Genomic DNA, 14,691 nt, shown 5'->3' with positions numbered 1-14,691 from the left:
ACACTGCACTACCTAGCTACCTACCTACTATACACACATACACGTACACCCGTAACGGTACCAATATATTATTATTACGTATATCCTATATATACATATAATATATACGAACGCGGAATACAAGACTGCCACGATTATAATACAGTATATATATATTACACACGCATATATGTATATATTACCTATATAGTAATATATACATAACCTAAACGGGTACAAAGCATTCACGTTTCAAACGCATACGCACGGCGAGCGCGATTTAGACACACTTTGGATTTCTGCGCAGCCGGTCGTCCGTCGTACCTATAACACACCAATTTGATCGCATAACATAACATATTTAGGTATTATATTTATTAACTATATATCATATTTCGCCGTACGTAAAATATATATCATAATATAATAATATAATTTACCTATATAATATTATTGTGTTGTAGGTACATAATATTATAGTGTCGTTGCTTTTATATGCACCGCTGCACGTGTACAATTTTTCATCACGCGTGTACCTACATTATTATTATCGCGAAGTAGTAGAACCTAATATAATATCTATAAGTCAATAAAGTAATGATTTCAAGCGGTAAAATGATATCAAAATGTATTCTACTATCAATTATTACGATGTGATTTCGGTCAATGGTCATAATTAATATACCATTACAGTGCGCTCGTTCTACGTTATCCACGTTACTATAATAATATAATAATATAAATATTGCCATTTTGCTGTTGCGGTCGCTACAGTTCGACGCATCTGTGTTTGCACTGGAGGACGTCCACAGTTTTCAACGCTGCAATTGATTTCCATTGTGACTGCTCAAACGTTTTACGATAACGGGTAAGTTGTGCATAATTTTCTCTTCGCCAAAATATTATCTTATATTTCAAAATGTATATGACGTCTAAACACGAGCTGTCCGTTAAGAGCTCGTTCGCGATTATTACTGTAACGTAGTTTATTATATTATCCGCATGAATGAACTGCGATGTTTATTCGTGTGAATACCGACGCAACGTTTTCACGAAACCTTTGATGCATTTTTAATCGTCACGTTTTAAACATTTTTTGCGACTTTCCATCAGATATGACATTGTGTTTTTTCCCCAAAATAACATTGACCACCTACATAGTGTATATTATAGCTATATAATTACATAATACGTAGCTAAATAACTATATATAGATAGCTATACTTATAAATTATAATTCGAATACATACTACATAATAATAGTATATTATTATGATATTATATTGCCACAATACCACGTGCAGATTTCATAATTTAGTGTTTTAAGAATTAACATCATAAAGATATTTTACTTGAATGATATGATTACGTAAGTACTGTGTCTTAGTTAACACCGTTCACACATGACACATTATCATATGTTTTAAGTTAACTAGACAAGACGTATCACGGTGTACCTACATAATATAACGTTGATAAGCTATAATATTATATTATTAACGTTGTTTAAACACATAATAACAACCGAAAACCGTTAAGGCAAATCAACACGGTCACGGTCTTAGAACGCATGTAGGTACATCCGTGTTACCATACACACTTTAATCAATATATAATAGGTATTATATTATATTATTAATAATGCAATTATTTGATGCATTAACTCGTTAATTATATACATGTCACAATAAATGAATCGTCTCAAAAATAATTTTGAAAATAAAATGTTTCCAACAATATATTACCACTTAAAATATATATAACTAAAATTAATGTATATTTGTGTTAACTTGTAGAAAGTAACTTTTCGATTTATGGTAGGTAACAAGACATTATAAACAATATCATTTTAACTCATTAATTCACATGGTGTCTGATATATCAGTAGTGTATCGCTGATAACCTTTGATGTATTATCGAACAAGTATTTTTTTTTATCAAGAAACGAACAAAATAAATAAAAAAATATATCCTTATAAAAAATAATTGGAATAAACAATAATAGGCTGGCGCTGCCTTAATGTCTATATGGTGATTATTAAATTTCTAAGGAAAGTCATAGAAATATGTGAATAAATAATAATAGGTACACTCATAATTTCCATATAACGTAAATGTTTAAATAAACACATTTATTTCGTTATAATATTATTAGTATACGTTTAATTCCTTAATATATATTTGATTGAATATTTATTCAAAATCAAAAATGTAAAACTAAATGATAACCCAGCGGGAAATTAAATATTATAATACGCTGATTCTTTTATTGTCATTTATCAAACGTTTGTTTATAATCTAGATAAAACATTTTATAATATGACAAGTACCTGCAATCAAAACAGAGTTTAAAAAAATACATAGGTCGTCTCTCAGTATAGATTTGATCTTAAAGTTAAAATGTTTCTGGTCAGTAATATTTTTATAGACAACAAATCAGGAGAAATGTTCTGGTATTTAGGTACTTAATATTTTTGCATTCAAATATGGTCATTACGACATCAATATTGGAGAAGGTAGTTTTTTCTTTAAAATCAAACGTTTCCGCTAGATTTATAAATATATAATATTATATATGAACATAAAATATCTGCCTGTCATCGATTCCAGTTTCCATTTCATACATAACGTGTATCTACACAGTAATATTGACGATTTGGGGCATTCATGAGATCCTAATATTATATTATGAGATACCTGTATATAATTTGAAAATAATATGTATGTGTGAAATAGTTATGGTCGTAGTTATTAAACCACGAGTTTTTGGTTTTAAACAATATCAAAATTGATTCGTGAAATTAAAATCGTGACGTTATTGTGCAAAACATTCAGGATACAAAACGAAACTGTATTAAAGAATGAAAGAAACTATGGTCGTATAGGTATATAATATATATATTATATAGTTTTCAACTACTCATACGAACTACGCATAGTTTCGCGCATTATTTTATATTAAAATATTACAAAAAGTGTTTCGTTTAACGTTACCTATATGTCATATTTTATACGAGTTACGTAAAAATAGAATTACATGTATTTTTACGTGATAAAATGTAATATAATAATTGTATATTTATATCGATACATTTCCCCAAGATTCTAGAAATGAATTATCATTAATTATGAATAAATAAATTATTAATTTATTTCATACAACATTTTTTATGTTCCCTACGTTTGTGTATTTAATCTATTAACAAAATATTAATAAATATTGTATACAGTCTATACCTCTAAATAAATTATATTTACAATAAAGATAGAAGTTTGTTGAATGTTAGTCATTAATTACAATGTATGTAGACTAATATGATATTAAAAGAAATATTATGTATTGTACTATTGTCTATAATTGGGTATTATTGTAAAAGCTAAAAATGTATATGACAAACAATTCATAAATAATAATAAATTGTTTTGTTTTGAAAATAACTAATAATTTAATTACATGACGACATATGTATTGTGGTAAAAAATATAATATACGTGATAATGACTATGTTGTACAAAATATTGTTAAGAAACAGATAAGGAAACATGTGCTTCATGTTGAGTAACAAAAATTTAACAAGCTTAAAATATATATTATGTAAATAATATTCAGAATTATTTTTATATACTATTTACATATGTGATTTATCATACCTATTAAATCTGATACATTTTTTATTATGAGGTTTTTTTAAACATATGTTTTCATTTAAAATGTATTATATTGTCATATTCTACAATAAAATAAGAGTACATAGTCTTGAGCAGTTGAGCAAGAATGACCCAACTTTTTATGATAAAGATTTACTAGAAATACATATACATATTATATTTCCTTTGAGGAGCCACAAAAATACGTAGATATTACAGTCAACGGTCCTTGGGTTACTAAATGTATAATAATATAAATAATAAATTCTAACAAATCGACTTTTATTTATATTATTATTAAATATTAATATCAAATATACAAAATAATATTTAATGTAAATAATGATCAATTCCATTTTTTTTATAATGGGAGATTTTCTTAGCATACCACAAGTTGAGAAACGCTGGTCTATACCATGGTATTATAATATTATTATTATCACTGTCGAATACAGTCAAACAATGCTAAAATATAATTAAACACTGTGCGTCAACACTACGAAACGGTCCTTGACCGCATAGATTTGAATAATATTATGATTTCGATAGTTATCGTAACATTGACTTTGAAAAAAAAAAAAACAATTACAAATTTTCTGCCAGTTAAAATTGTATTTGGTTATTTGATATACCTCAGTGGGTCACAGCTCCAGTAATATTATTTTCTCTAAATATTTTGCGGTATGGATTCATGGTCACCGATCGATTATCAAGTGCGTGAAAATAATTGCGATTATTTTACAAATTAAATTATTATGCAAAGTACATAAAATTCTTGTCTACGAGTCCGCGTTATTTTATATTTAACCGCACCTAAAATCAAAAATGCTGATCATTGAAAAATATGATTATGTTGGAAATTTTTTTTATTTAGTATTTATTTATATTATGAATGGTAAAATAAATAAGATTTTTTTCCTTAGACTATCGAAAATAATAAATAAAATTAACTATTATTACGTCGCCGGCGAGTGCGGTGACTAAGCCTAGCAGAAATAAGTACCGCGGACACGGGTGGGTTGTGTTGACGAACGTTGCAGTAAATATAATTTGCAATAAATAATTTATAATCTTGGAGTAATTCCAGCCGGAGATAATCACCATTTTTATTACATTGAAATAATTATTAAATACAATATTTTCTTTGCATGTAAATTGATTAAGAATGAAATATTTGTAATATATTATATAAAATAAAAAATATGCATAGATTTCTTACAAATTTGGAAAGAAGGTTTAAAATAATAAAAATAGACTAAAGAATATACTTATACCACATACTATTTTTAATCTACAAATCAAATATATTCCAAACTTAAAATTCTTTTACCTAGTTCACCAAAAGGTATAGTAGAAACACTAAATTTAAACCACCCAAAATGCAAAAATTACAAATAAGAAGGAACTGTTATTGTAACATGCAAAAAAAATATAGAATATTCTAATTATTGTAATAACTTATAAGTACTTAGAAGTTAGATGACGGCAATAAATTAATTTTATATTTAACACTTAAGAATACAGACTTACCTATTTCAGTAATTATAAAATTTACGGTTTTTAGATACAACAACCTTAAAAAAAAGTGTGTAGTTTTTGAATTAAACGATTTTTTTATGATTAAATATAGGTAGGTAGTTAATTATAAATTATAATATCAGTATATTACGTATAAAAGTCAAAATTGAATTAACCCTGACTGATGTGGTTTCTCATCACTGCACGTTGAGGAATATTAATGTTTTAAATGTACACAAATTAATTAATATACCCAATATGGGCCTATAAATAATATTATTACCCTTGATCGCTGCACTAACTTAGAGCCCTTTATCTATACTCTAAAAATCAGAAATATCCCTTGATCTGTTGTGAAATATTAGGTACGTTATGTATAATGTATATGTAGGTATACCTATAGGTTGGACTAGATCAGAAGTTATAAACCCACGGCCTTTATAGCAATTGTATGTGACCCACGAGTAAAATTTATAATTTATGTCCATACAAATAAACATTATATGTATATAAAAACCACGAACTAAGTAGTATATGGACTGAAAATAGTGAATTCAAAGTTGTTTATTTGTAGATATAGCTGGTACCTATTGTTAAATTAATACACCTATAACAGTTATAAATTTATAAATAAATTAAATGTTATATGACTGTACATTTTTGTTTAAAATAAAAAAGATAGATATATCTATATAATATATATATTAAAATTTTGGGCCATGAAAAAATGTATATCTATTTTTTGGCCCTTGACATCAAAAAGGTTGCCGATCCTTTGATCGTATACAGTCGCACTATCGATTTGATAGGGTCTCGATATCAAATAGGACAACCCACAATACCAAAATTAAAACTGCAGTAACTATGCGTGTTGTGTTATATTGTGAATTAACAATTTTGAATTTATTGACATAATTGCTTACGAAAAACGGCTCTAAGCAGATATGTCTTATGTCTAACAGAGAACACATTTTTGTCACAAACAAATATATTATTGTTATAGTATTTTATCAAACACCTAACTATTATTGTTATTGACTAAAAAGTCAATACCGTGAAACGTAGAGCGGTGTGAATACTGAATAAGTTCATGATATAAATAGCTTATAATAATTATTAGTCTAAATATTCTGACAATTTCATTGTGCATAGAAAATAATACTTTGTAATGTACGTAATAAGTAATGACTAATGACAAAAAGTTTCAAGTTCCACTAATTGATTTTTTTAACACTAAAATCGTTTGATAAAAAATCCTAATTCCGTTAAAAATGTAAAGTGAGTGATAATAACGTTGTATAGTTTGAACTAAAAATGTTTACTACTTATTCTCAATAATTTTAAATTTTATAAAAACAACTTACGTAAGTACCTTGATTACATATTTAAGATTTTTTACCAAGAATCAATTATCAAAATATTGATAGAAAAAAAGACTAAAACAAAGTATTAAATATTTTCAGAATATCATTTTTTTTTTATAAAAATGGCGATTTAATTAATAGTGGAGTGTTTCATGTTGTACTACGATTAATATTTTTTAATATAAACAAAAATGGTTTTTTTAAAAGAATCGTTATAACACAATGAATATCAAATTCAGTAAAAATTTGAACTTTAAATCTTCTATAAAAACAACGTGTATTAAATGTTCAAGCCTTAGGTATATTTTAAATAAGTACAAAATAATTTGCAAAATTTTATAATTTCATAACTTCAAACTTATATCTATAAAATAGTGACTATGTATTTTTGATATTTTTTAATCAGATAAAATACAAGAGGAATCTTGAATTAAATTCTAAAGATTTTTGACTCTGAAGTCCGAAGTCTATAAATAGCATAAAAAGGGACAAAATATTTTGAAAATTATACCATGGCTAGAATATATCAATATAAATATTTTGTGATAATTTCAAATACCTATGTCTATTTATTAATTTTTAAAAGATATTTAAAAATTAATTTTAATAGGTACCACAAAAAATCAAAATCAATTTTATTGAAAATCGATGTTGTGAATTTCTGTTTTCTGCTGTTTTTGTTAATTTTTGTTAATTAATTATTTTAAAATGTTACGGGAAATTTTTTTTTTTGATGCCTCAAAGTATTACCTGAATCTATTTTTCTACCAAAAAATGGCATCTAAGTTGAATATTGAAGCATTTGTACCTACTGTCCCAAAAGATAATCTCACACACACACACACAAATAAAATAAAAACACATAATTTTAAGACCAATATAATATTCATTGCTCCGTAAAATTATTTCCTTTGTTCATTATACTTCACCTTTAATAATGAATTATGCAATTTATAATAGTTTATGAAATGAAAACATCAAAGTTTAATATGATGAACGTACACAATAAGGAAACTATTAGTAGTTTATAAGTGAACGAATGTGCTTGAAACAGTAAATTACGTTGAAGAATTTTCTCAAAATTTGAATTTCAAATTCAATACAAAAAATCTATTCAAATGTTTATATTATAAAAAAATAATTGTAACTGTGTATCTTTATATTTTTTATTGAACTAAAAATAACTTAATAATTTATATAAACTTTATTTCATAATATTATCTTCAATGATAATTCATACAATTTTCAAACAGAAGTTTTCAATGGTTATAATGGGAGGAAATATGGATTGAATCATTTCACTATTCTACTTTCCCATTTTCAATTCGATCATCAAATAGCAATTGCTCATAACTATACAGTGCGTTGAGACATTACGTAATAACATTATGTTCAAACATATATAACTAACAATATATTACGTAAATTTAGATAATATTATATGGATACCTGTTAAATTATTACCTATAGGTACAGTTTTATACTATATTTTATTTATATCAATAAGATATATGAGATTCAATATTAATAACCGTTTAAAAAATCTTTTGGTATGTAAAGTTTTGAATAGTTATAAATAAAATAATATTAAACCCAACCGTACCTAAAATTTTATTTTTATAAATTGTATTAATTGTATGAAGAATTTACGTAACAATTACGTATGTTTTTTTTCGATATTTCCTCAACCGGATTTCATTCGGGATACAGTTTCGCGTTTGTATAAAAATTTTAAAATTATAAAAAAACCTGATTTCTATGTCTACTATACAGTAGTATTATTGAATATAATGTTCCCAAAAGATAATGATTTAAAAAGCTATTACTTTCAGTATTGGAAAAATTTCAAAAAATTAGTAAAAATGAATGAATTAAACTATTGAAAAAATATTATAATGAGCTAAATTAATACATCGTTATTTGTTTTACTCCTTTACACTTCATAAGTTAATTGTAATAATAATATTAATCGTAAATCAAACATAATATTATATAGTGTGTCCGCGAAAACAGGGTACACTCTCTATAACACGGTTACCTACATTACTCAATACCCTATACATATTTTAGAAGTCTGTCTGTCTGTCTGATCCAATAGTCTAGTTTCATGTCCCACAAACATAGTTAAAAAATATGTATAGAGTACTGAGTAATATGGGTAATTTAATTATATAGTGTACCCTGTTTTCGCTAATACACGGTTTATAGGTATTAAATATTATTTTTTAATTAAAAACAGATCATGCCGATCATGGTGTATAGTTTATAATTTATATTATAGAATTGATTGGTATTAAATGTATTTTACATTTTCCCAATGCAAGGGCGTATACAAACTACAAAGGGTATAGGATGTGGAGGTCAGATCCCGTCCATGGCCATTGTTTTATTTTTGGATTAAGTACAATAGGAACTTCAAACTAATTCTAACGATAGCGTTCTAAATTAAAGTATAAAAATATTACAATTACAATTGTTGACCTCCGGGGAAAGTTTTTCTACATCCCTTTAATACAAAAAAATAGTTGCAATCGTAATAGCTATAGTATCACGAATCAACAATCGTGATAGTTTAAAGAGACTGTAAACGTCAAGTTGCTATCATATAGGCATGATAGTTGATACTTGATAGTGGATTTGGTGGGGGGAGTGGGGTAAGTTATAAATAAAATTCATTTTTCCAATATTCATAACTTTTTTTTAGGACATTAAAAATATCTTAAAACAACTATTAGGTTAGATAATTTTCTACTGATCTCCATAGTCCCATATAAAAAACTTATACATAAGCTATAGACTACAGTACTACAACTATCACGATAATATAATATCATTTTTATAATATGACGTTTTTGTTTTTGCAGACCAATATTTTATACGATATCGTATGGATGTAACTATAGACTATATAGGACATGGCCCGCGAAACGAAATAATATAATCGTCACAAAAACGAACAAATATTGGACGTAGTTCGGGTGTCCACACACTCACGACAAAAGGTGCAGTGTACCGTAGTGGTGATGGCCATTTACTCAACCATACCGGTAACAAAAGTGACAGCGGTAATGGAAACGCGGTAACGGCAACGACTGCTTACTTGTTTGTACTTGCAAGTACATGTGCCGGAAAGTGTGCGTACGAGCATTGGAAAAGGCGGTCTTGTTGGGCGATGATACGCGGTCGGCGGCGTGTGCCGAAAGCCCGTGGCCAATGATCGTTGTGACCCGTGACAACCACAGTAGAAGCGCTGCGACCACAACCACGGTGGCAGTAGCAGCGCCGGCAACGGTAACGGTGGCTCAGCAGGTCACCACTTGGTCCTCCGGTTCGCCCGCGGCAGTCTGCAAGATGCGCTCGTCCGCCGCGGTGACTGTCATCGCCATCGTCGTCAGGCTGACGGCCGTACTATTGCTACTGATGGCGTCTGTACGCCCAGCCACCGCTATGGGACAGCTCCAGGGCCAGTACAACGGCCCATATCCGGACATATGCCCCAGGTAGGTTTTTTCTCATGTATTTCAGTACCTAGTCATTCAGCGATATACGTATGTATTTTTCGGATGTTGTAACTTGTACCTCCAAGAACTTCTAAAAAAATGTAATACTGCGAAATCACACTAAAATCCTTAAAAATATTAATTCAAAAGCCAAGAAGGAGCTTTAAAAATGAATAATAAAAATGTGTGTATTTAAAATATACCTATGGTTAGTATGCATTGGATTTGGAGCTGATAACTTATCAGCGATGACTGATGAGTGATATATAAAATATGTATTATATTATTATATTTTTAGTAAAAATATAAATATTTATTATTTTTTTTTTTTTTAGAATGATTAAAGTGTTAGGTTAACATAAATCGCTTCATTTGAGATTGAGGGTTACAAGTTGCATTGAACGCATACACGTTAAGATTACAGGTGGCATAAAATTATTTTTTGAGGCTTGGGTTCCCGAAAATCAATAATTATTATAAATTAAAATACTATTTATATCCAATTATATAGTACATGACATGGTTTTATGATAGTAAACTCGTATACCTACCTAATTTTAAGTGATTAAATTTCCATTATATAATTATTTTTCATATACCTAATATGTTTCTAAATGTAAAAGTTATTTATTTGGCTTACCAGCGTTAGGTACAGTTCTATTAAATTAATTCCTTTTGATAGATTTTCAATATTTTGTTGACCTACATTAACTAATATTTACTGTTCAGTGTTCTAATCATTTTCAAAATAACCAAGTCATTATTTTGAAACAATGCAGATCCTTAAATACTTTATGAACATTAGGTAAATCATATTAAAAGTATCTATTTCGCAGTTTATTATATATTTCATCTATTGTTTGAATATATAATATTTAAATTCATCAGGGCCTATTAAATGATGTACCTAACTGTTCTACGAGTTATAGAATTATTACTATAATATGGCCGCTAAATTTCTCTCTCTCTCTTAATTATTTTCTTATAATTGTTCAAATTTATGGGAATTAGAAAACCTTTTCTTAATTATTTTTATATATTTTTTTAATTGTATGTAGGTAACTACATACTCCGCAATTAATCAATACGATATAGGTACATATATTTATAAATGGAAAATTGAGTTTATTTTATATTGTTACAAATGTACCTATAATTTAAATTTGTGTCATTTTTTCTGAAGCAATTTTATGTATAGCATATAGGTAATAATAAATTATTGCAGTTTTAAATATTAATTTTAATTTTTACACTCCAAATGTATTTAATATTTTATTTTGTGGAAATGATTGACGTTTTCCACAAAAATACTTATATGCTTTAAGTTTTTAATATTTTACCAATCTTCTATTTTTTGAACTTTTATTGAACTTGCGTGAAAAATGTGATTCTTTTAAAATTAATTTGCTATTATGCAAGTACATTATGTAGGTAGTGTATGTAATAATTAATAACAAAACGAAAATGGTCAGGTTAAAAAGCCTATTCAAATTAGAACTTATACTCCCACCTGTTTAGTACCTATGATAACTTCATATGTTCTAATTAGTAATTACCTTTACTAGACATTTCACATGCATTTGTCTTTAATCTTTACCACTTTAATATAATATTATTTAAGAGATACTAGATTATGATATAAAACATTACAGATCTAACAATGTAAATTTATGTTTTTTTTATAACCGATACAATTTTGTTCAATAGGGACCTATTTTATAGTAAATTGACTAGCTATACTCAGCAACTACCCTCCCTTGGCGAATTTCATTTTGGCGCTTATTTTTGTTTCATTTTATAGGTACCTATAATTTTCTAGTATTATTAAATTACATTTTTACGTATTAATTAAAATACTGCTATATTTTTTTAAATTATTGAGTCATTATAGTTAATATTGATATAATATAAGTCTTAAATTATAAGATATTAAAAATAAACAAAAAAACGTTTCTTATTATAAGTAAGTACAAAATATAATGTTATATTATAATACAATAAGTATTACAATAACTCATTGTCATTTATAATAAAATTGTATCTTTCTAGTCTTAAATATTTGAAAAATCTAAATAATTGAAAACACGATGTATTTATTATTCAAGGTTTTAAAAATAGTTACCTACCTACTTTGTAAAGAAAAAAAAAGAAAAACTTTTTATGATAAGACTACAATTTACAAAAATAATAAGGAAACGAAACTATAACAGATTATTTCGATTAAAATTAAGATTTTAACTAAGATTAAAAATAAATAAAATAAGTTTTATTAAAACTTCCCTATAATATACATAATATGTATGTATAGGCAATTAATTAAATTAAAAAAATTATGTAATTCTATTTGACGAATTTCTCTATAATACGAACTTTTTTTTTCCCCCATGTGATTTGTTATATGGAAGTTTCACTGTATCAAAATTCAAAGTAACCGTACTAAAATATTGATTTAACCAATTCATAGAACACAATATTTATACATCAGTGAAAATGTATTAATATTATAGAGCATAGACTATAGTAATTCTAATTTTTAATGTTCAAAACAGTTTTAAAACATTCAATTAATGTAATAGTAAAAATGATTTTCTATTATTTGATAATAATCACTGATTAACGGAATTAATAAGCATAATTATAATAAGTATTATTGAGTACTTGACATGCCATAGTTCTGTGGCTCTTGTATCTGCTGAAAGGCTGAATAATATTTCCTGGTAATAAGTAACTAAACTAAGTAAGTAATTAATAAGTCAGTAATAGTATTGACAAACAAAAAACTCACTTTTACTCAGATATTAGGATTACACTTTTATAAAATACAGAAACCGAGAAACATAGGTATTCTCATATAAAGATAAACTTTAATCTCTAAAATGTTATTTGTTGGGTTAAAAAGAGTGAAAATGCTTCTGATACATTGTTATAATAGCAGTTAAAAATATTAAAAACACATAGACACACATTTTTTTTATAAGCATTTAAAAAATTAACAAAATTGATCAAATTTAAAATGTATAAATTATATTGTAGTTAAAAATTTTTAACATTAACATTAATGTATAAAATGTTCAACTTTTATAGTTAAGGATTGAAAATGTAGAACAAGGGTCCCACATAAATAAGTAAATAAATTTCTTAATTCACAATAATATCATCAAATATAGGTACTATGTAATATATCAAAGGCTGACTGACTGTGTTCGCTCAAAATCATTTTTCGTATACAATGATATTATATCACTGAATTAAAATTTAACAACATTCATTACATTGACCCACATGCAACCTACTGTACAGCAGAGCGACAACCACTTGCCTACCTTTTTATTTTTAATAATAGTATTTTAAAATAGTTTCAAAAAAAGCTACAAACAATAAATTATTGTCTATTAAAGATGTAACCAAAATGAAACATTTTTTATTACGTATTTGACGTTATAATGTTTAATGATATGATTGGCTGTGCGATAGTGCATTAGATTTAATCTATTCAACATTTATTTATTTTTATTTTTATTAATTAAGTAGGTAATCGTAATATACAAATACACAGTACGTACCTATGTAATTATTTATTGGTAAATAATATTAATAGATTTTGTTTTTAAATTTTGTTGTTTTTGTCTACCTTAAAAATTCTCTAAGAGCCACTACTTTAGCTTTAGTTTGATTATAATTTGTTCGATAAAGAATACTAAATAGTTACCTATTTATTGAACGTGATCGAAATTTAAACCTAGGTTTACTATTATATATCATACAGTAAATTGGTATTTGTGATGTAATTTTTTCAAGGTTAGGGATAAATAACATACATTTGATAGCTGGTCTATTTTGTACGCAATAAATCTTTAACCTAGATTCTTATTTTATGACTTGATATAATCCAACTATAACATAACCATTCAGTATTTCAGTACCACCAATTACCTATATAAATAATGAATCCATTAGACGTTTGATGTCTCATGCCAATACGGACTCCACCTTTAATTTTTAATTGCCTTAACGTTTTTCAGAGTTATAAAATTGTATTCGTGTTTACCTAGTATGCTATAGACTTGTAAAATTTATCATAATTTGTCCAGAGAGCTTAGCCCGTATAGGCCATGTATCTTATAAGTTATAATAAATAATAATAACAATGATCAGACTATTTGCAGGAAAATAAGTACTTACACAATTGCTTTCTCATTGAAACTAAAACTCCGATTATATTGGAATTTGGAATACCTACGTAATACATAATATAATATGCAGGATGTAACAGAAAAATCTGACAAATAAAAATGAAAAATTAATAAAAGTTAAACGTATGAAAAAAATTATAATATAGGTAATAAATAATTTAAGATTTACTCAAACTTGATATTCCTAAAAATAACATTTTAAAAAAAATAAACTAATTGAATTAAATTGATTCAACGTTTTTACCATTAACATTGTTGTAAAAGTTAAATTCAAAATATCCAATTTGTAATTCTTTTAAAATAAATTGAATTTAATTTAAAATACAAATAAAAAATGTATGTACTGCACTTCTAACGTTAGCGTTTATAAATTATATTTAAAAAAGAAAATTAAAATATTGATAAGAACAAAAATAAAAGTTATTATGTTTGTCAGGTTATTCTATTACACCTTGTTTTAAAAATGCCTTTGTTAAAATTTAAATTGTA

General features: G+C 26.3%; 1 protein-coding gene across 1 annotated transcript in view; it reads left to right on the top strand.

Moving 5' to 3' along the window:
- Positions 1-253: 253 nt before the first annotated feature.
- Positions 254-14,691, top strand: part of LOC100166604 (trehalase) — a 29,865-nt gene continuing 15,427 nt past the window's right edge. The window contains exons 1-2 of the mRNA XM_029487915.1: positions 254-344; positions 444-847. The gene's annotated coding sequence lies outside the window, so the exon portion shown is untranslated. The remainder of the gene's footprint in view (positions 345-443; positions 848-14,691) is intronic.

Source organism: Acyrthosiphon pisum, chromosome A1 (assembly GCF_005508785.2).
Source record: "Acyrthosiphon pisum isolate AL4f chromosome A1, pea_aphid_22Mar2018_4r6ur, whole genome shotgun sequence".
NCBI lineage: Eukaryota > Metazoa > Arthropoda > Insecta > Hemiptera > Aphididae > Acyrthosiphon > Acyrthosiphon pisum.
The sequence above is the reverse complement of the archived record's forward strand: the minus strand, read 5'-3'. Positions and strand labels throughout refer to the sequence as shown.